We start from the raw sequence: 21,840 nt of genomic DNA on the forward strand, positions 1-21,840 counted from the left end.
CACTAGCACTAGCCACTGAATTTGCTTCTAGACCTCTCAACATGACGGAAAAAGTCCAACCTGAAATGGTAAAAGTTTCGGAAATACCTTTTTTTTTGTTTGTTTTAAAGTGATGAATCACGGGCAGGATGATGACTTGCACTAGTAAATATGAGAATTTCTCGCAGAAACCAGTCCACTTTTGTACCCGTTCAGAAGTACTATGTACTATATAGTTAAGAAACTAGAGAAATCGATCAGAAAAGGTCAAATTGAAATTTCTCAAGAAAACTCCATATGTATAGAAACCACATCAAAGGGGAAAGTTAGGGCTTTCTGTTGGCATGATCAAACATTTTTGGCGGCCATATTAAAATTGGCTACCATATTAGATCTATTCTTAAAAAGTAGAAGGGTCTGTACCTAGGGGCACGAACGAAAGTCTTTCCGTTTTTGAATTGATGGCCCTAAAAAGGGCCGGTTGTTTTTCAAATGGTGGCCACACCACCAGTGCAAGTCGATGCCGACCGGATCACGGCGGCTCGGACAGCGGCCTAATCATGCTGCCTATTGCGGGAAGCCTTTCCTCCGGTCCATGTGGGTGTTTTAGTCGTCGTCCGTCGTCTTCGTATTGGTGCGATGCCTGCTGTTCCACGTATACGTCGTGTTCGACGCTTATCCTTCCGTCACTCGAAAGCAAATGTCGAAGAAAACAATTTGGCAAGCGTTTTTATTATCCTCCCTTCCTTTCATTGGTGAAAAGATGGGATTGTTTGGGATTTTTCGTTAATGTTTGAATTTTGATTTTTTTTTTAGAAATTAAAACGTAGTCCTACGTCAAAAGCGTTTTTCATGAGCTTACCTACAACCGATTTTATAAAGTACGCCATTAGAAAGCGGAGCTATTGATATAAGTAATTGTATCTCTGAAAATTCTCAAGAACAATCCTAACATCTATATATTAATGGAAAAGGAAAAGTTACTCGGGCAAAGTCCACCATCAAAATGACAGCAAATTGAAATCAAATTTTTATATAAAAGCTCACTCATGAAAAATAATGCCACCAGCAGGTAGAGGAATGTTTCCTCTACCAGCTAGCATTGTAATTTTGGAGAGGTAAGATTTCATTCGCGAGAAATTGACGGCTAAAGTCATTGTTTACAAAAGCAATTACGCCCCTTTGAAATGTTGGCACTGACATATCCAACGAATCGATTGGAGCATGTATCGGATAGTGTGGGCTTCGAGAAGAAGCATTGGTTTCCCCGTTTTGGAGTATAGGAATAATAACAAAAATAAACGGGCCTATGAAAATATGTGCATGTATTAAATAGTTTTTTTTTTCCTAATTGTCATTTTCACTTTGTTCGGGTTCGGAATCGCTTTGGGATTGGGTATTACAGCTGCTTTACCGAAAAATTCTGGATCTATTGCGTTAGCTATTTGATTTGCTAGCCATTACAACTGTATTGGAGAAAATTCAAGAAATTGGTCTACTCAACTGTAGCCCAAGTAACATTGGAAGCTTTTTTTATTGAGCTTTTAAAGTATTCTACAAGTCTAAATCATGATATATAGAACCCTCATAAAACCGAAATTATTACTAGGGAGATATCCCAACAGCAAATCGATGAAGAGAATCGATCATACCAGCTAGGTCCTTATGATTCTGAATGCTAGATACGATTAATGTCTGAAGTCTTTATGATTTTGGTAATTAAAACTAAAATACGATTATCTATGGTATAATGATGGTACCGTAATGCACCGAATACCGGATGGTCCGTTAATCCGGACGCTTGATTTTTATTTTCAATACGTACCTATTACATCGAGCGCATACCATAATATTTCAAGCTGAACATTGCATTAGGTCCTAAGTAACATTAATCGACTCTCTTCGTCGACTTTCTCTTTCATTAATAAGTTGAGCACATAACCGTTTCTTGTTGTGTTTGTCGTATTGGATGCTAAGTAAAAGGTTCTTTTATCGATCTGTGTGCTTGAAGATACCTGGGAATGTCTTTACATGACCGTGGGGATACAAAGAGAAATTCGACGAAGAGAATCTGTCAATGTTACTTAGGACTTAATGCAATTTTCAGCTTGATTTATGTTGTTACAATGTGGCTGATTATTGCTACTGACAATTAGTAATTATTAAGTGCTACTTTGAGCATAGGAGGCATTGATAATGAAATTTTAAAAATCAAAACAAATTTGCGCATTTCAGAACGCGACGTCAACTAGTGTGATACGGTTTAAAGCTAATGTCGTTTTCGTTTTTGCGGTGTAGCTACACCGGTGCTACACTGCCGTACACCGAAATATTTTAGGGTGTAGATATAGGATGCACCTTTGTTTACAAACAAATGATGTTGAGCTGTCAAAGACTCGTGCTTATTCCTGCTTACACTACACCAGTGCTACACCGCAAAAACGAAAACGACATAAGAATCAATCTCCGTGAGATTTAATTTACCAGTGAAATTAAAGTGAATCTTGAGAGAGTAGAGTCAAATGCAATGCTGACATAGCTTTAATGTGTTTCTTCAAACGAATTGTTTCAATTAATTCGAGATGTCCAGATAAATGGATACTTTTTCAATATGTGTTTTAATCCGGCCGGACAAAACATTACTATGCAATGATGTGTTTCAGGAGTAGCAAAAGGAGATGCTGCAAGCTATGGAGAGGGTGTAGCAAGGTGTAGAGATCCGTGGAACCGCAAAATTATTCAGTGTACCGAAGAGTACTCTGGAAGACAGAGTGTAAGAACACTACCAGACTAACAAAAAAGGAGCAGCAACTATTCCTTCCAAAGAAGAAGAGAGAACCATCGTCGGATGGATCATTTCAATGGCCCAGGCCGGATTTCCCGTGAACGAAAAAAAAATTGATGATTCAGGTAGGGAAGCCGTAAAGAGTCTTGGAAAGTCAGATTCCTTCAAAGGCCAACTGCCTTGTCGAGGATGGATTAGGCGGTTTATGAAAAGGGAACCAAGAACTGACCATGAGAGTTACCAATAATTTGGCTAAGCGGTGGGTCGTGCGTGAAGCAGACATTCGTCAATGGTTTCAAGTAGTAGGTGCGTACCTCAAGGATAGTAATGTTATGGACATACTAGATGATCCTACTAATGTTTAAAATTTTGGACGAAAGCTTATTTACTGTGGTACCTTGGTAGTAGTAGTAAAATTATGTTTATTTCTGTTAATTATGATAGTACATTGATTTAACATTTTAATTGATTCGCCTACCTGGCTCTTCACCTTTGTTTAATTTGATATTCTAATTTAATATTTGCGTTTTTCAACTAGTATACAGAATACCCCTTTGGGGTGTGTTTTGTGTGAATTGAAAAAAGTGAAAACCTACTTAACTACGAGTATAACTTAACCTAACGTGCTAGATCACGTATGATCTGATGATTTGATCTTAGACAGGTGTCTCTGAACCTTTCCAGGATGAATACTCTCCGTTCTTCTTGTTTCTGAATTCCAGCCATGAGGTGGATCTCAGAATTTCTAGTCCGCGAGCGACTGTTTAGGACCATGCTAAGGATCTTTATCTGGATCCTTTGGAGTTTAAGGTGATTCCATTTGGCACAACTGGTTTTGTCAACGTGCTCCCTGAAAATTAGCTTACTGTCTAGTGTTAAGCCGAGGTAGACTACCTCTTTCAACCATTTCACCACTGTGCCGTTCAGGCAGATCTTATTATTCACCGATGGAAGAAGTCTGGGAGATTTAGAGTGTAAAAAGATGATGACCTGGGTCTTTGTCGCGTTGATACGGAACTTACAGATGTTGAAATATTCAGACAGGACGTCCAGGCCTATCTGAAGTTTGGCAGTCAGAGCTCCGATGACCCTACCCTTGTAAACGATGGATGTGTCATCTGCAAACAGAGACAACGATCCACCATCAGGGAGAGATGGCATATCGGAGGTGAACAGGTTGAATAGAATGGGGCCAAGGATGCTTCCTTGTGAAACCCCAGCACCGATGTTGAAAGCATCCGATGGCATTCAGAGAGACTCGGAACGTCCTGTTCAATAGATAGTTGTTAATTATCTTCGCTAGGGAGATTGGAAGACCGTAGTGCTGCAATTTGAACATCAGGCCATCATGTCAGACATTGTCGTACGCTTTTTCAACGTCCAACAACGCCAAGGCAGACGTTTTCGAAACAGACTTGTTCCGTCTGAGAGTGTTTGTTACTCGAGTCGGACGGTCGGAGGTGGACGGTCGAACGATCTTTCTGAAAACCAAACTGTTCCTCAAGTAACAAGTTGTTTTCTTCGGCAGATGTTAGGAGCCGGTGGTAGACTTCTCTTTCGAACAGTTTTGATAAACCTGAGAGAAGGCTGATTGGTCGATAACTTGAAGGAGAGGACGGATCCTCCGAGGGGAAGTATCCAAGTCGGAGGCACAGATTAAAAATCAGTGCCAGATGGTTGTAGAATCTGGACCTCAAGTGTTTGAGTTCCAGATTCAGGATGTTGTCGAAACCTGTTTAAGATGATTTGATATATGCCAACAGTTCGTCAGCCGTAATCTCGGATTCCTCGGAAAAAAATATTGGGAATCTAATGTAGGTTTGTTGCCTTTTCAGCAACCTCCGCTTCGTGAGGGCTGACGATGTTTTGTCCGAGATTATGGGAGCTGACGAAGTGTTGACCTATCGCGGCTGCCTTCTCTTCAGGAGTTATTAGATGAACCACTGGGTCGCCGTAACGCCGTGGCCCGGGATATCGCCTCCTCGATGGAATGCAGACACCAGTCAACGCCTTCGGGCGTCTCTGGAAGGACACCGTAGTCGACAGTAGAGTCGACACAGTGTTGGAACTGATCCCAGCTGACACGATGAGAGTTGCGTCGGAAAGCTTGGAATCGGTTGAAGGATGAGCCCACTTCGGCCACCACCGGATAGTGGTCCGAACTCAGCTCCTGGTGGGTCACAGGTTACAAGATGTTGTTTCCCACGTTGCTGACGAAGATGTCGATGATGGAGTGCACACCGGACCGACTCAGCCGGGTGGGAGTGTTCGGCGCCAGGATGGTGTAGTGAGCCTTTTGCAGGTCGTCGTTCAGGATGGTGCCGTTTTGATTCCGCCTTTGGTTGTCCCAAGCGTGATGTTTGGCGTTCAGATCGCCACCCAGACAACCAGAAGTCGTATAAAAATATACAGACAGTATCGTAAATTTCTTCAGTTTAAGTCTACAACACATATAAGAATGACATACGTCGCATTATGTTTAAATTAAATCGTATAAATGCAAATTTCCGACTTATTTACAGTGAATTTTTTTCCATCGTGCTGTATCACTAATTAAATCGCATTACATCGCAAAACTTTTCAAATTTAATTTGTTATTACAGATTAAATCGTATATTATGCCAAATCGAATCGTTTAAAAATAAAATAAAATTTGCACGTATATGGCCTCCACTTTTGTACGTATAAGCCATTTTTTTGCATTCTATACGATTTATTTGTGTGTATATATGTTTGTAAATCACAGAAACAACTTTGAATATACGTGTATTCTGGTTGCCTGGGCAGCGATGATGAATTTTCTACGACGTCGTGTTATCTTGACAATATCCCTCCGCAGGTCTGCCTTGGATCCATCCCTGGCGTTTGCTTGTTTCGGGCAGTAGGCCGCAATGATGGTGACGGGGCCGACGGATGTGAAGAGTTCCACGCCTCTTCAACCATTTTCAGCTGGAAACTCGGTAGCAGCCGGCAGGAGATGTTGTTCCTGGTAGCGATGGCCACTCCACCACCCCCAGATCTTGTTTGATTCAACCTCACGAGCCGGAATCCAGGAATAAATATGTTCATCTCCGGTTTCATGTGAGTTTCGGTGATGATAGCGATGTCGATGCTATAACTCTATAATTTTGCTCTTGAGCGAGCAATCGTTCCAGTTTGCGATTTTGATAAGCTCACGGTCCATAACTGAGCATGAAGGTAGCCACAGCTTGGAGCTGATCGGATTTATTCTTAATGGTGTTGGCAATGTGAACCAAGAACCATCGTTGATTTCTGGCTGTGGTAAGCACGGTCTATCCTGACACCAGTTTAGCCCAGGGGCTGTGGGGAGATTCTGCGGCTGTGGACCAGCAGTCGTCTGCCTGAGTTTGCAGGGGCTCCGGCAGTGAGAGCTTGAGCAGCAGTAGCAGCGGTAAGAGCAGCAGACAATCGTTGATCCTGGAATCACTGGAATCCGTCGTCGTGGAACCGTTGGGAAGTTCTGATAATTCATTTCCGGCACCTTCTTGCTGCTGGGCTGGTTTCTCGTCGATGCTTTTTTCTGGATCTCGATGTACTCGGTGCGCTTCGGGCAGGCCTTGGTTGTAGCTTCGTGAGCAGCACCGCAGTTGGCGCAGATGGGATCGGCTTCATCGAGTCTGTCGCAGGCGTTGGTTTTGTGTTGTTTGCCACACTTGATGCAGCGGCTGACCATATGGCAATTCTTCGTTCCGTGCCCGAACAGCAGGCAGTTCGAGCATTGGGTGACCCCACGACTGACCGGCTTGTAACGCTCCCACTTCACCACTATGTTGAACAGGACACGGATGCCATGGAGGTCCATCAAAGTTGTTGAGTTCTTCTCAAGGTTAACCAGGTATAGCTGGTCGCGGTACTTGACGGCCTTGTTGTGGTGGACCATCTTGTGAATTTGGACCGGCTTCAGTCCATTAGCCACCAGCTCTTCCAAGAGGATGCCTGTATCCATTTTGTATAGTCCTCGTAGGACCAGCCTCGATGTGAGAGAAAAAACGTCGACTGTACTGCTCAACAGCCTGGCAGCGAATACTGTGGTACCGACGAGCTATGAGTTATTGCACCAAAAGGTTCGGGAAAACTGGCTCCTCCTCTCATATTGTTTCCGTACAAATCAAGGATTCCAACCAGTGTTGTTAGGAGTATCCCAAGAGGTTGGGGAGTTGGCCGATCGGATTCAGGAAGGATGAACTCAGTGGCATTTAATGAGTTCATTGTGAACGTATTTTATCCATGAGCAGGGTTGGAGAAACTACAGTTCCCAGTCTTGCTTTTCGAGGATGGACATTCGTCCCATGCCGCTTTCGACACCGTTATTTTCTGACAGAAGAAAAAGATCATCCTTGCTTCATTACCTCCTAATTCAATACACTTTATGCAACCGTTGGATGTGGCATTTTTTGCTCCCATGAAAGCTGCATGGCAGGATAATCTCAAAATGTGGAAATTTGAGAACCAAGGTGCAATGATATTACGATCCGATTTTGCTCCGCTCCTTGAGAAGGCGTTAGACAGCATGTCTAGTACAAAGGAAACGCTCGTAAACGAATTTCAAAAGTGCCGGCTTGTTCCATTTGATGAGAATGCGATTGATTATGAGTGCCTAACAGAACCAGGGATAGCCCCTGCTCCATTGAATGTTAATTATGATGAAGTATCAACTGAAAAGTGTATCGAACCCGAAAAGATGCATGAACATACTTCTAAAGAGTCTACATTCCTACAGTTTTTGAATAGCAAGCTTCAACCATCCCAGCTGGAATCATTTAGAAACCACCACAACAAATTTTTTCGGACAGGCAACGTGCAAGATGCTTCTCCGTTCGGAATTTGGAGGAATCTCGTTGACTACGTTGAAGGCCCACTAGAATACCTTATGATTGAGTCGCCGCTTATAGTAAGTATTGAAGATACTTTTGCAACGACTAGTGAGAACATCACTGAAGAGTATGATGAAGGTAATTCGGAGAAAACCATAAAGTTGATTGCAAATAACATCAATTTAGTTTCACATACCAATGGTCTCTAACAGGCTTCAATGGTTTTTCAACAGTCACACTATCAAGTCCAACTTTCAATTTTCGGGATCCCACTGAATCACTTAGGATGAATATCAACCATGACATGTGGATTGAAAATCAAATCAATTACGTTGAACCGTTAGTATAATCAACAAATACCAACGTATACTTGCATTATTAAAGCTTATTTTTTCCGATTTAGTGGAAAATAGTACTGACGCTTCCAATAACCACGATCAAGTCGATCATGCAGGAAAATCGAGTAGCGCTGCAAATCCTCCAATATGCCCTTCGAAACGTAGGCGTGCTTACCCTTCTGTGGTCACAAGCGATGCTTGGATGAGAATATATGAAGCCAAAGAAAACGAGAAACAGGAGCAAGAGGATTTGAAGAAATTGAGAATTGAAGACCGAAAAATAAAAATAAAATGTTAAAGGAAGAAGAGAACCATAAAAAATCAGAAGAGAGCAAACTAAAACCAAAGAAAAACGGCCATGTAAATCGCAAGAAAAAAACGCAGAAATGGAAGAAATAACATTGTAATTCATTTCCGATTTCCATTTTAAGTGTATTTACGTTTCGTATCTTTATAGTAATTATTATACGATTGCTCATGGATTTTAAAGAATAAATTATCTAAAATAATTTTATCACACTGCATTAAGAAATCAAGATTACTTTATATTTTCAATAAATCAACAATTGAGCAATAAATATATAGCTATGACTGTACATAAATATATTTTCTCAAAAAAAAACTACTACGTCCGGAATTTAAAGGAAAAGTGTCCGGAAATTGTATCATTGTTAAAATGCGTCCGGATTTTAAATCACGTCATGACCAAAGAATATGCCGATTTTGAACAAGTTAAATGTTATTTTATGTTATTCGTTGATTCAAGGCTAACATTCCTTGAAATTCATAAGAAATATTCCAGTCTTGTGAAAAGCGACGACAATATTTTTTATTGAAGGAAATTAATATCATATGAGTTTTTACTGTCCGGATTTCGGTGCATTATGGTATAAGTTTATGATAAAAAATTAAATCGATAAAAATCTCATATTTTTCAATTTTTCTTAGAATAATGCGTCATCCGGACATAACAAAGAATATTGTTATTATTGTAATGTAATGAAACGATTCCTTAGTCTTTCAACTTCAATCCGATTACATTTTTACGACTGAACAAATCGGCTATGTCTGGTTTATCGTTAAATAAAATGTACGCACTACAAAATGCGGCTGATTTGGAGTTGTCGATAATATAACAGCTGGTTAACCCGCCGATAAAATATAAAGGTTGCCGAAGAAAATGGCGTTGCCGACAATAGTCACACTTACCTGAGAAGTTTGGAGCATTGTAAAAACGTTTTCAAACAGTTGTTTACAGTTCTATCGGTTGGAATGGATAGAGCAGCAGGCAGCAGACGAATGTAAACAATCAACCACTGCATTGGTGTGTGTGTTACGTCGAGAAAAATCTCTGGGCGGACGCTGCGTAAATTTCCCTATATTGTACTCACGATATCAGTTATTTTATTAATTTTGTTGAACCGGTCAACCATGGAAGAAAAATATTTGTAGAAGCTGTTTTACATGAACTGTTGCATACCTTTAGTCATTTTTCCCAAAGACAATAATCCAGGACCGAGCTTATAAATGCGATAACATTATTGAACATAAATGTATTTTCTTTAAATTTGACATGGATCGTGGATGTATTGCAATAGATCGTTGGATAACGTATGTAAAATGTCAAAAATATTTAAAACAAGTTTAATCAAAATATTTCAATACTGAATATCAAAAGAACATTTTTTATCATTCAGTAATTGTCACCTTGATCGGTAAGCGTCATGGTAATGGACAAATGTTGCACAGTAAACAATGTGAAGTGTGAAACGATTGGCGACTTGTCCGAGTAAGTCATGCATTTTAAAATATGTGGAACTATATTAAAAACAACCCCATCCACATCATATTGTTCGAAATGGGAGTGAATATTGAATTTGACATCAACAAGAATGATAAATGAACTCTTATCTGTGGATGAGCTCAAATAAATTTGAAAGTTAACAGTTGCCTTGATAAAAAGAATGCTGAAATGTCGATAATCATACTCATACAATTAGTAGGTTTATCTTTTAAGGTTGACTTAAAATTCAGCCAGTTAGAGTATTAAAGAAATTGTTTTTATCAACTCTGGCTATGTGTTTGCGCCCCTGATATGGAAGAAATTTTAAGAACTCTTAAATACCTTTGATAAAATAAAATTTAACAAAACGATTCCCATCACATAACTCGATTCGTTTACAGCCGTTGTTATCAAGCCAGTTAAAATGACTCATAAAAACCATCAACACACACACATAACTGTTTATCCTCCGCAAAATTGAACAACCCTATCTATGCGACCTACACACATACACACACATTCACTTACTGTCGGACTGTTTGTCACTTGTGGTCACGAAATTGCAAAACTCGTAACGAGACAACAGCTGGAGAACGCAGAGCACTGGCGCTAGTTGTTATCACTTCGAGTATGTCCGTGTTCGTATGTATCAGGTTGGCGATTGTGCAACTGCACTTTGCACTGCTTGCAGTTCCACAAAATGGGTAACAGAGTGAAGTTATTTCTCCATTTTTCACTTTTACTTGTACTGCCACTGACTTCCTTGTTGCTGTTACTGCTGCTAATGCTAGTTTAAAATCGATCGTGTATATCCAAAGGCAGTACCACCGAGGGACCTTCAATAATGGAACGCGATAACGTCTGAAACTGCGAAAAACGGCGCGACGAGCTTCTTGCCTGGGTCAAGAGTGACTAATGCAGTCGCGGCAGAATACACCTGACTCGTAAACACGTCGCTCAACCACAACTTTGAGGAAAAGCTTTGCCGACTATCGTTGCTATCAGTTCCCGACTGATTGGATGTATTGGTTTGATTTGCTTCAACGAGCTATGATAAAAAGTATATATTCGCTGTACTATATTTTGCAGATTATTAATAAATTACAATAGCCGGGTGTTGGTAGTACGATTGTGCATAACATACATACATTGTAAGGACTTTATCTTGCCCTCGCATCTATCAATATAAGTTACATTTTAATACTATTTTGTGAATTCACTGCAGCTCGGGTGAAGCATTAATACCTGAACCGACTGTTATCGCTACAGAGTCAGCAGCCCAACCGATTATCATTGCCTTTACGTTAGTAGCCGTACTATTTCGTTTTTAACCATCAACCACACACCACCATATCTGAAATCGCTCGCATATGGAATAGCTATTGATACGGTGACTCGTTTCGAACTTTTCCTCCTCGATACGAACCTGTTGCTGCTTCTGTTGATAATGCGATTGCGACGATGGTGAAGATGATGGCAATGGTGGTAATGTGAAGGTGGTTCATTATTTATTTAATGATAGATGTGAAAACGGTATGTGATATCAGTTTGTGTATCAAGTGTATATTAACTCTGATATGTTTCATTAATACTGATAGGTTTGCTTTGTTTAAATTACTAAAAATCAACAAAAGAGTGCTGATTGATCAAACTATACATAATGCAAATACATCAAATGTAAGCTTAGGTTTCTTGAATTTAAGTATTTTACGGAAAATGTTTTGGTCGTACTAACAACCGATTGTAGTGCTATATGTTAAATTAAAATCTTTTGTTATGAACTCGTTTTAAGTCCCATAAGAATTCAAAGTTGTAAGATGCAGTTGTTTTCCTTCTTTACTTTGTAGATTGGATACTAGCGACACTTACGACTTTTTTCAGGAATAATGCTGGGGAATTCCAATCTGAACAAGAATTCCAGTACCATGACTGTCACTATTCCCGGCCACGCCCATATTTACCATAACTAGGGATAGGGAAGGAAATGTTGATGTATTACTTACTTAACGAGAGACCACCGACTTAGCAACACCCTCATGCTACGGAGTTGGAGGTTCGGGTAGTAGCACCTTATTTTGTGGATTTGCTGCCTCCTCGGTAGAGATGAAGTTTTGTGCTCTTTTTTATCAAAACAGTCACACCAAAATCAAAGATGTCCCATTTTTTTTCATTACTCGATTAACAACTAATCGATTATGTTTTGTTCGCTGTGCTGTCATTTTTCCACCAATGAGAGTGCATTACATGTTTGAAACGATGGGTGATAATCCTTTGGAGAAGTTAATGCTTACACGGTAAGAAAAAGTACCCAACGAAAAGTTCACTTTTACTTACTTTTGACTACACACTATTTTTATTTTGCTGGAAACCAGCAAAGTTTTGCTGGATTTTGCCGAGCTGTAAAATCAGCAATTCTTCCAGCAAAATATTATTGCTGAACGACCAGCAAAATGACCCGACGTAAAAGTGACAGCTGTTTACTGAAACATCAGCAATATTTACTGGATATCCAGCAAACCCGAGAGGCAATGATTTTGCTGAAAGATCAGTAATTTGTTGTAATACGATTGAATTGGAATTGCATTTAAAAATGAAATAAAACACAATCTAATGTGGTATTATACTACGCACTTTTAAATTTCGCATAAAAATTACACATAGACTAACTAACTAGATAACTGTTGTTCATAATTTAAAAAAGGTAAATATTTTCCTTTGATCCGCTTTGATCCATCGTACACTGGACGATACTCATTGACTGTCTAATCCGGTAATTGTTGCAGCTACATTAAAGCAGAGAATAGAAATATTACGAATAAGATTTTGAATTTAATGAAGAGTTCACAATAAATTTGCAATTATTCTTATTGTTTTTACCTGTAATTAATGATAGCTGGCACTGTTGTAATTGCAAAACAGAATACGCGGGAAAGTGAAGGGTGATAGTTTGAGAGCTCACACACGTTACTGAGCATCCAGCAAAATATTACAAATTACTGAACATACAGCAGAACATGTTTTTGCTGGAAGCTGTTCAGCAATTTGTTTTGCTGGATCTTGATTTCAAATTTGAGTGTGTAGTTTGTCTCCTTTTCTCCTTCTAATGTTGTCAAAAATGGAGGAGCAAAACCACCCAACAGGGGCAGTAAAGTGTGGGAACCCAACGTTGCGTATAACCATATTTAACTACTTTTGGGTACAACTAACTTACTTTTGCGTTGAAAGCTAGTGGAAAATTCCATGCGAATTGCACACAAGTAAATGAAAACTACTTTAACTCGCTTTACCTACTTTTAAGTTCCTACACTATAGTGCCGATATGAGTGAAAAGAACTTACTTTTGGGTACTTTTTTCTTACCGTGTAGGTCGGCATGATATAAACGATTACAAATATTTTACTTTTTGGTTCGTTAATCGATTAATCGATTATTCGAATGAAAATCGGCCATCATTAGATGAATGTGAAACGTCATTTCAAATGTAAGGACCGTAAATAAATAATGATGCAATTTGAAAGGGACCGCGGCTAATCACAAATTATGTTCCCACGGTAACTGAAATAATCACGACTGCTAACCGGTTGTGTAAACTGCCTATGATTGCATAGTTGCTTTGCATTCTTTACTATATAATACATACGCTCTATACGCAAACACATTTTGACGTAGGACTACGTCTTTGATTTCTATATGGGGGTACACTTTGTGAAAACCGAAAATGGAACATGTAACAAATTAAGAAAGATTTTGAACGTTAATAACTCAGCTGCCCCTGGTCCAATTTCAATAATGTTATCACCAATCGATCAGAAATATGGCTAAGCATCTCCTCCTTCCTCCTCTTCCTCCTTTGCCACGACCAGTCAATTGTTGCTTGTTAGGTGTGAAGGAGTGGACTAGTCACCACCTTCCTACTGCTGCTATTGCTGCTCACCACGTCGTCCAAAGCGAAAATGAGCTAATGCCATACAGCAGCGCTCTTTTATATCTTTTCAGGTTAAAGCAGAATGATTTGCAACCAAGTGGTATAAAAGCTACAAAGACTCCTCCCATTATGAGAAGTTTGCTATCAAGTAGCGACACTGGCTCTTTTCCTTTTGCGTACACGGCGAATGAGAACGACCCAAATTTGAGTTTAGTTCACTTATAATCGACAAATGTGCAGGAACTCAGCGATGAGTAAATTTGTCTCATGGTTTCCTGTGGAAAACCTAAAAAATCTGCCAGAAAATGAGGAAATTGACGAAAATTTTATTCAGTCTCGGAGTAGTACCAATAGACTTAGTGAATACAATCTTTACTTTTCTCAAATTCGGGAATGTTTCCCTGGAAAATCCTGGAAAAACCTGGGAAAACATGAGGCAAATTTACTCATCGCTGAGTTCCTGCAGTTTATTTCTTATTTCTGAGATAACTAAACTCAAATTTGGGTCGTTCTCATTCGCCGTGATATCACCTTGAAAGATATCGGCGCCGGTGGTTAGCGTGATTACCTCTCACCCCAGCAGGCCTGGGTCCAATCTCAGTCGGCGCCACCGGCATGTTCTAAGGCATAACATCTCTGATCACGCCTTCCTTCGGGAAGTAAAGCCGTTGGTCCCCGGTTAAGTTGATGGGTCGATTGGTAGGGTCCAGGTGTGGGAGCTGCCTCCCTGGCGTCGGTAGCATTAATTGGAGCTCAGTAAGGAAAACAAATCTCGCGTCACTTTTCAATAGGTCCTATCTACATTGATCGATTCTCTTCATCGACACTCTCTTTCGTAAATAACTCGGCTTCACAAATGTTTCCTGCCGTTGTAACAGTCACTCCATGTTGTAAATAGTAAATTAGTCATAAATAAAATAAGAATGAAATATATCGACTCCATACGCCAAAAGCTATGCCAGTAGCAAAACGACACTGGTCGATTTACTATAAAAATAGAATGCCTCGTGAGTAAAGCCACTCGACCTTGTACAATTTCTCGCAAGACCGGTCCAGTGAAATCTTCGGGAAAGTTGGGAAAAGAGAGAGTGTGGCTACACCCGACTTTGAACGAAGGACCACCGATCGGAATAATCTCTCGCATTGCCGATCTAGTTCGAAGAAGTTCGCGGGAAAATCGAACTTCCGTTAAGTTCGGCCGAGGTCACCTTCCCTAATCTGAGGGTCACGGTTTCGCTTCACTTTCGTTGGAACCGCAGATTACAGTGGAAGTGTTTCATTTTGTTCGCGTGATAGTTTCGTTTTGTTAAGTGAGTTAAAGCAACGTGGTTGTACTTTTATACTTAAATTCTAATTTCTCCTCGTTGATTGTTTAGCTATAATTATAAATCAAAAAATTAAAGCGTTGTGTCCTAGACACGACCGCAGTATGACGTAGAACCACACAAAATTGATGTTTTTCGTGTATTTTTGACTATTATACTTTATCTTAGGAGAGGGTTAGGAGAGGTATTTGAGGGGCGGGTGGGGGTGGTTTGGAGTGGTATTTGAGGGGGGGGGGTGGAGGTTATTGAGGAGGGGGGGTTAGGATAGGTTGTGGAGGGGGGGGGGGAGAGATTGTTGTGAAGGGGGGAGGGGGAGAGGTTGTTGTGAAAGGGGGAGGGGGTTTACATACATAACTTTTTCTCATTGTGGTCACGCCGTGATCCACCTTAAGCCGCTGATTTGGTCCTGCTTACTGCAGGACCAAGTGCCACGCCGTCCGAAGCGAAAATGAGCAAAAGCATGACAGCAGCGCTGTTTTATATCTTTTCAGGTTCAGAACCTGATAGGATTTCCCGCCGTTTTTTTATGAATGGGGCGGAGCAAAAAGTTTCTTATGTGCAGAATATGTAAAAAAGGATGGACTTTGGATATTAAAGGGTGTCCACGATGAAATTGCCACACACAAAATTGATTAGCAAAATTCGAGTTTTCATCCGATTGCCATCAAATTTTCAGGTATTGAGAAATAACTATTAAACTTCATTTTACCATTTTACTCGTATTTTATTTACAGTCCATACGCAAATGCCCGCACCTTGGCCTTAACCCCGGCCATAAGATTCTGCACAACCTGTGAATCAACCGTTTTTTGCATGTAAACCCATACTTTCTTCAGTTCCTCGACTGTCTTCACTACCTTAGGTCGTTTAAGAAGGTGCTGCTTCATAATCGCCCAGTACTTCTCGATGCGGCGGAGCTCCGGAGTGTTGGGAGGGTTGAACATTTTCGGCACGAAATTGACCTTATTGTCCGCATACCACTTCAGCACGTCCTTGGAGTAGTGGCATGAGGCCAAATCTGGCCAGAAGATTGTTGGGATGTTGTGGGCCTTCAGGAGAGGAAGCAGCCGCTTCTGGAGGCACTCTTTTATGTACACCTGTCCGTTCATCGTGTCACGAAAGGTGCACTCCGCTTCCCGCACGTGCAGATGGCTTGCCAAACCAGGAATTTCCTTGAACTTATCCTTGGCCGTGAAAAACAGGTTGCCGGGGATCTGTTTGAAGTCGGCCTTCACATATGTTTCGTCGTCCATGATGCAGCATTCAACTTTCGTCAGCATGTTGAGGTACAACTTCCTGGCACGGGTTTTGGCGGACTTGTTCTGCTTCTCGTCGCGATTAGGGGCCTTTTGTACCTTGAACGTTCGAAGCCCAGCCTTAGTTTTGGCCTTCTGGACAAAACTTCGGCTTAGGTGCAGCTTCATAGCCACATCCCTAACGGAGGCGTTCGGATTTCGGTTGAAGGCCCCAACTACGCGGTTGTGATTTTTGGTGTTGTACGGAATACTTTTTCCTTCACTTCTGGGCTTCCGATCGGTGGTCAACCGTTCCTCGAACCGCTTAATCACTCGCGACACCGTGGAATTCGCGATTCCGAACGTTTTAGCGATGGAACGATGCGAGAGATCCTTGTTCTCGTGATGAATGCGCAAGATTTTATCACGCACGAGCTGTTCTTTCGACTCCATTTCCGCGAGTTTTGATCACAGGACTTTAAAACTTGCAGGATGTAAATAATGCACTATGAACTAAATCCACCCAAATTTTCATTAAATTCTACCCAACGGTTAAAAAGTTAGAGCAATTTCATAGTGTGGCAATTTCATCGTGTACACCCTTTAACATCCAAATTGCATATATAGAGGTACCAAATATGTTTTACAGTCAGTTGTTGGTAATTCATCGAGTTTATGTCTCCTATTAAGCAATATTTTTTTGAAAATGTTGGCTCTGCATGTAAAAAAATAATTGTTCATACATTATTAGGGTTTGCTTAAAATTTATTTCCCGAAAAAAAATGATCGTCAAAGTCCATGTCTTTTTCGGGTTATTGTTAAGGGGGAGGGGGAGGAGGAGGGGGTTTTACATGCACGTTTTTTCAAGTCTCACTGCTCATTGTGGTGGACACGCCGTGATCCACCTTTAGCCACTGACCTAGTCCTGCTTGATGCAGGACCTAGTGCCACGCCGTCCGAAGCGGTAATGAGCAGAGGTTAGTTTAGTTTAAATGATCTTTATTTTAGTTTAACTTGGACAATTACCATATAAATTTTTACTAAGTGATTTAATTGCTTTCTTCATCTTTAGGTATGGGCAAAATTCAAAATTTGTTTTACAGAATTAGTCCTAGACTTAGTACACGGTCGACCACCTTGGTGGGATTGGTTTGTTTTGTTTTTAGAATTTGAAGAGAAACTACTTAATACTACTATTTACAGCTTAAAACTAACCTACTGTACTATATACACTTAACCTACTATGTACAAATTGCTTATTAAAGCATGTTCAGAAAGATTGCATTTTTGAATAAATTTAGTTGTCATATCATCAATTTTGGAATCTACTTTGGGAATTTCTGCCTCTTGATGGAGGTCTGCTATTCTTGTGTCGAATGGACGATCTAGGATCATCCTCAACACTCTATTCTGTGCAACCTGGATTTTGTTCCTGTGGGTCTGAGCGCACGATTCCCACACCGGGGCGGCATAGAAGATCGCGGGGGCTATGATCTGTTTGTAAACAGCCAGTTTGTTTTGCCTTGAGAGGCGGGATCTGCGGAAAATGAGCGGATACAAACACCTAACCAAGGCGGAGCACTTAACTAGGGTTTTCTCTATGTGCGAGCGGAACAGGAGCTTCTCATCGAACAACATCCAGAGATAAGTAACATCAGTGGACCACTCGACCCTTGTACCATCCATTATTACGGTACAGGAGGGAGACGGTTTAAGTTTTGGTGATTGTCTGTGAAGGAACATGATCGCTTGGGTTTTCGAGGCGTAGATTTTGATTTTCCACGTGGTGGCATAATCAGTAAAGGTGTCAAGGCATCGTTGGAGCTTGTTCGTAATTTCACGAGGCATCCTACCCTTGACGGCTATCGCGGTGTCATCTGCAAACAGAAAGAACACGCAACCGTCTCCTAGAGGAGGGATGTCCGACGTGTAGATGCTGTAAAGCAGTGGTCCCAGCAGACTCCCTTGCGGAACACCTGCTGGGATCGGAAATTGTCCCGAAAGGGAACTATTCAACGACACCCTGAACGACCTTTGCTGGAGATAGTTACGGGTGATTTTCACAAGGTATGGTGGAAAGTTGGAGTTACAAAGCTTGTATATAAGTCCGTCGTGCCAGACATTGTCAAACGCCTTTTCGACGTCTAACAAGGCCATGGCTGTGGACTTGGATACAGCTTTGTTACTCCGGATGTTATTCATCACCCGCACTAGCTGATGATTGGTGGAATGCCCCTTACGGAACCCGAACTGTTCCGGAAGAAGAATGTCATGTTCCTCCACAAACTTGTTTAGTCGGCTGAGGATCAATTTTTCGAACAGCTTGCTCAGCGCTGAGAGCAGGCTAATCGGTCTGTAGCTTGACGGTAGTGAAGGGTCTTTCCCAGGTTTGCGGATCGGGATGATTTTTGCCACCTTCCAGATGCTTGGAAAGTAGTGCAGCTCCAAGCATCTGTTGAGGATGGCAGCCAGCAGCGAGTGCACCCTCGCGCTGAGATTTTTCAACTCTAGGTTGAATATTCCGTCAAACCCGGGAGCCTTCATGTTCGTACTGTGTTTCAGCGCTGAGCAAATTTGTTCCTCTGTAATCCGTTCTTCTGGAGGGACGGCACAAGGGGAGGCATCTAACGTCTGGACGCACTGCACAACCTGGTTCTCGAGTGGACTTGGGATTGTAGAGCCAAGCAAATGCGACTGGGCAATGTGCTCCCCAATTGCATTGGCCTTCTCTTCGTTGGTGATAAGCCGTTCGTCATTGACTCTAAGTGGTGGAATGGGCTTGGGGTGAGACTTCAGCACCTTGGCAACCTTCCAGAATGGTCTGGAACGGTCGTCCAGGTTCTGAACGAGCCGCCCGAAACTCTCGTTCCGGATTGAGACCATTCTGGAAGCGATCTGCCGATTCAGATCGACCATTTCGTATTTACGCTGCAGATCCCCAGTCCGCTGAAACTGGCGTCTACGAACATTTCTGAGCCGAATCAAGAGTTTGGTGTGGGAATCAATTGCTTGAAACTTACCCCTCACAGGAACTCGTCGAACGCACTCTTCGTCAGCCACGGATATGGCTTGATGGAGACCCTCCAGGGCCCGGTCGATGTCATCCACTGTGTCGAGCGGTGGGTTGTCGTCGATGTGGCGGTCGACCACGCGTCGAAACTGGACCCAGTTGACTCGATGGTAGTCCTTCCGCTGGCACGGTGCAGGGGCCACGTTGTAGCCCAGCTCGGTCAGCACCGGTTGGTGGTCCGAACTCAGGTCGTTGACGGCAACCGGCTTGGCTAATCTGGTGTTTGCCAAGAACAGGTCCAGCGTCGATGGGTTGCCCGTCGGTGATGTGAAGGTTGGTTCGTCCGGAAACCAGACGGAATAGAGACCATGTAGTAGAATGGTCGAATAGCAGGCGGCCGTTCTGGTTCTGCTGGTAGTTCCGCCAGGCCTCGTGCCGGGCGTTCAGGTCCCCTCCGATTACAAAGCGGGCATTGGTGTGGGTTATGATGGCAAGGTCGTTCTTGAACTGCTGTGCTGTACCATTGCTAACGGTACATTGCCGGGGGCAGTAGACAACGATGAACCGGACGTTTCCGGTCGATGTTTCCACCTCAACGCCGACGGCCTCGATGATGGAAGTGCGGTAGTGGGGTAGGGTGCAGTACTTGATGCCTTTCTTGATGATGACCGCGACACCGCCCCCCCTGGAGCTGGTGCGATCAAGCCGGACAATGCTGTGGTCGGGCAGCCAGAAGCTGTCACCGGTCTTGAGGTGGGTCTCGGTGAGAAGGCCCACGTCGATGTCGTGCTTGCGGAGGAAGTCTGCAAGCTCAATGTTTTTCGCCCCTACGGAGCGAGCGTTCCAGTTGGCGATCTTTATGGGTTCACGGTCCATAATTAGCGACGAAGGAGATGATAGCTTGGAGCTGTTGTGTTCTTGTTGCGCAGGTGCGCTTGATGATGATGGCCTGGGCCAACAGTGTGACGATCTCATCCGTTGACAGCGGAGAATCGTCTGTAGCTTCACCGGTTGTATGAGCAGAGGCATGAGAGCAGCGCTGATTTATATCTTTTCAGGTTCAAGCAGAATGATGTACAACCAAGTGGTATTCGTTTATGATGACTGGGTTTGGGAAAAAGGCTTATTTCATGAAATCAGTGATAAAATTATCATTTGTACATTTTCAAAAGTTTAATTACAGAAAAATTGGATAAATATTTATTTCAACAGGTTTGTAATGTAATATCCCATCGATTGGCGTATTTGGATTTTAATTTCATCTATAAATGACAAAGTTACAAGCGTTCAAAACCTAACACTCCTTCACCACACATATTTTTGATTTGCACCCCGGTATAGTCGACAAAGACGTAGTTCTACGTCAAAACGTAGTGTGCGTCTTAGGATAGACTTTGTGTGTGCGGAAAATAAGCTAGACCAGGTAATGTGCTCGTTAAAGAAAATCTGTGCATTGTGCTTAATGTTCTTTTACCAGCCGACGGCTACGTTTACGTTTCCAACGTCATCATCTGAATAATCCCGGCAACCATCACCTTGTCCGGTGAAAAGCGATCCACATCTACATCGCTGAGCGGGGCTTTGTGGTTCGTCCACCCACGTGGAACTCGCTGGCCGTTCAACACCAACGGTCGAACGCGCATCGATTGAAGGTAGCATCGTCGCTGCGCCAGTAACAGCAGCGCAGCAATCATCAGCAGCTAAATCAACTGGTGAGTCCGTTCTGTTTTTTTCGTTGAGTGTGGCGTCCGGCGAGGGCGCCACGGAGGACCTTTTTTACCGACCATAAGGTCGAAGAGCATGAATTGCTAATATTTGGATTAGTCCAATAATTGTAAGGTTGGGGTGTCGGGAAGACAACCGTGCGAACGTATCGTCGTATATGGATGCCCACCCAACCCATCAATGTTAGACACCAGGGTGCTAAGCTTTGCCGTTCCCCGCTTGATGCATCGTCGTGGGATTCGTCAGGAAGAAACACAAGAGCACAGCACAGATAGAAGGTAGTTACTCACACAAGAATAGGACTAGGTAGAGAAAGATAATAAAGAGGAGTAGAAAAATAAAAGCAATGGAAACTTCATGAAAGCACGCTCTAGTTATAATAAAATCTAAGCTTACCGTTTTCCGTTATGAAATAAATGTTTGATTTGATTTCGATGTAATGTTGTCCTATTAAAAATTAGAATGAGAGGAAGAAAGTGTCTTCACGTTGTTTCGGGTCCGTGTAATTCTGTTGTTGTCTTCCGCGTGGTCGGAGTTTGACTTTATGTTGCGTACCTCTTTTGCTGCAACTGCGCCTCTGGCGGAAATAGGTGGAACTACCGATGAGGAAAGCTTGACGTGTAACGTCGTTTTAGGTTTGTGTGCTCTCTTACCGTGAGCTTTGGGGAAATATTTCGAGGTGTGAGAGATTATGCTGTTTTTGCAATAAGGGTTTCTACCCGTTCAAATTCAGTGGTAGTGAAGCTGGCTCGATCTCTTCTTTTTAGGAAGATTACTCTTGGACTCGCCCTGGGGCAGTCTCATCCGGGCAAACTCAACATGGTATGCGGTCTCCTTTACCGGAGCGGCGCTTAAGCCGCATACTTATCCGAGATCGACCAGTGACGGCTACACCGTCTT

General features: G+C 42.2%; 1 protein-coding gene across 1 annotated transcript in view; it reads right to left on the reverse strand.

Annotated features, from left to right (window-relative positions):
• LOC135698371 (uncharacterized) overlaps positions 1-10,616 on the reverse strand; it is a 36,200-nt gene extending 25,584 nt beyond the window's left edge. Inside the window, exon 1 of the mRNA XM_065218300.1 lies at positions 10,249-10,616. The gene's annotated coding sequence lies outside the window, so the exon portion shown is untranslated. The remainder of the gene's footprint in view (positions 1-10,248) is intronic.
• Positions 10,617-21,840: the final 11,224 nt, after the last annotated feature.

The sequence above is a fragment of the Ochlerotatus camptorhynchus genome, unplaced genomic scaffold (assembly GCF_037179485.1).
Source record: "Ochlerotatus camptorhynchus isolate MF236.1 unplaced genomic scaffold, CSIRO-AGI_Acam_v1.1 ptg000085l, whole genome shotgun sequence".
Classification (NCBI taxonomy): Eukaryota; Metazoa; Arthropoda; class Insecta; order Diptera; family Culicidae; genus Ochlerotatus; species Ochlerotatus camptorhynchus.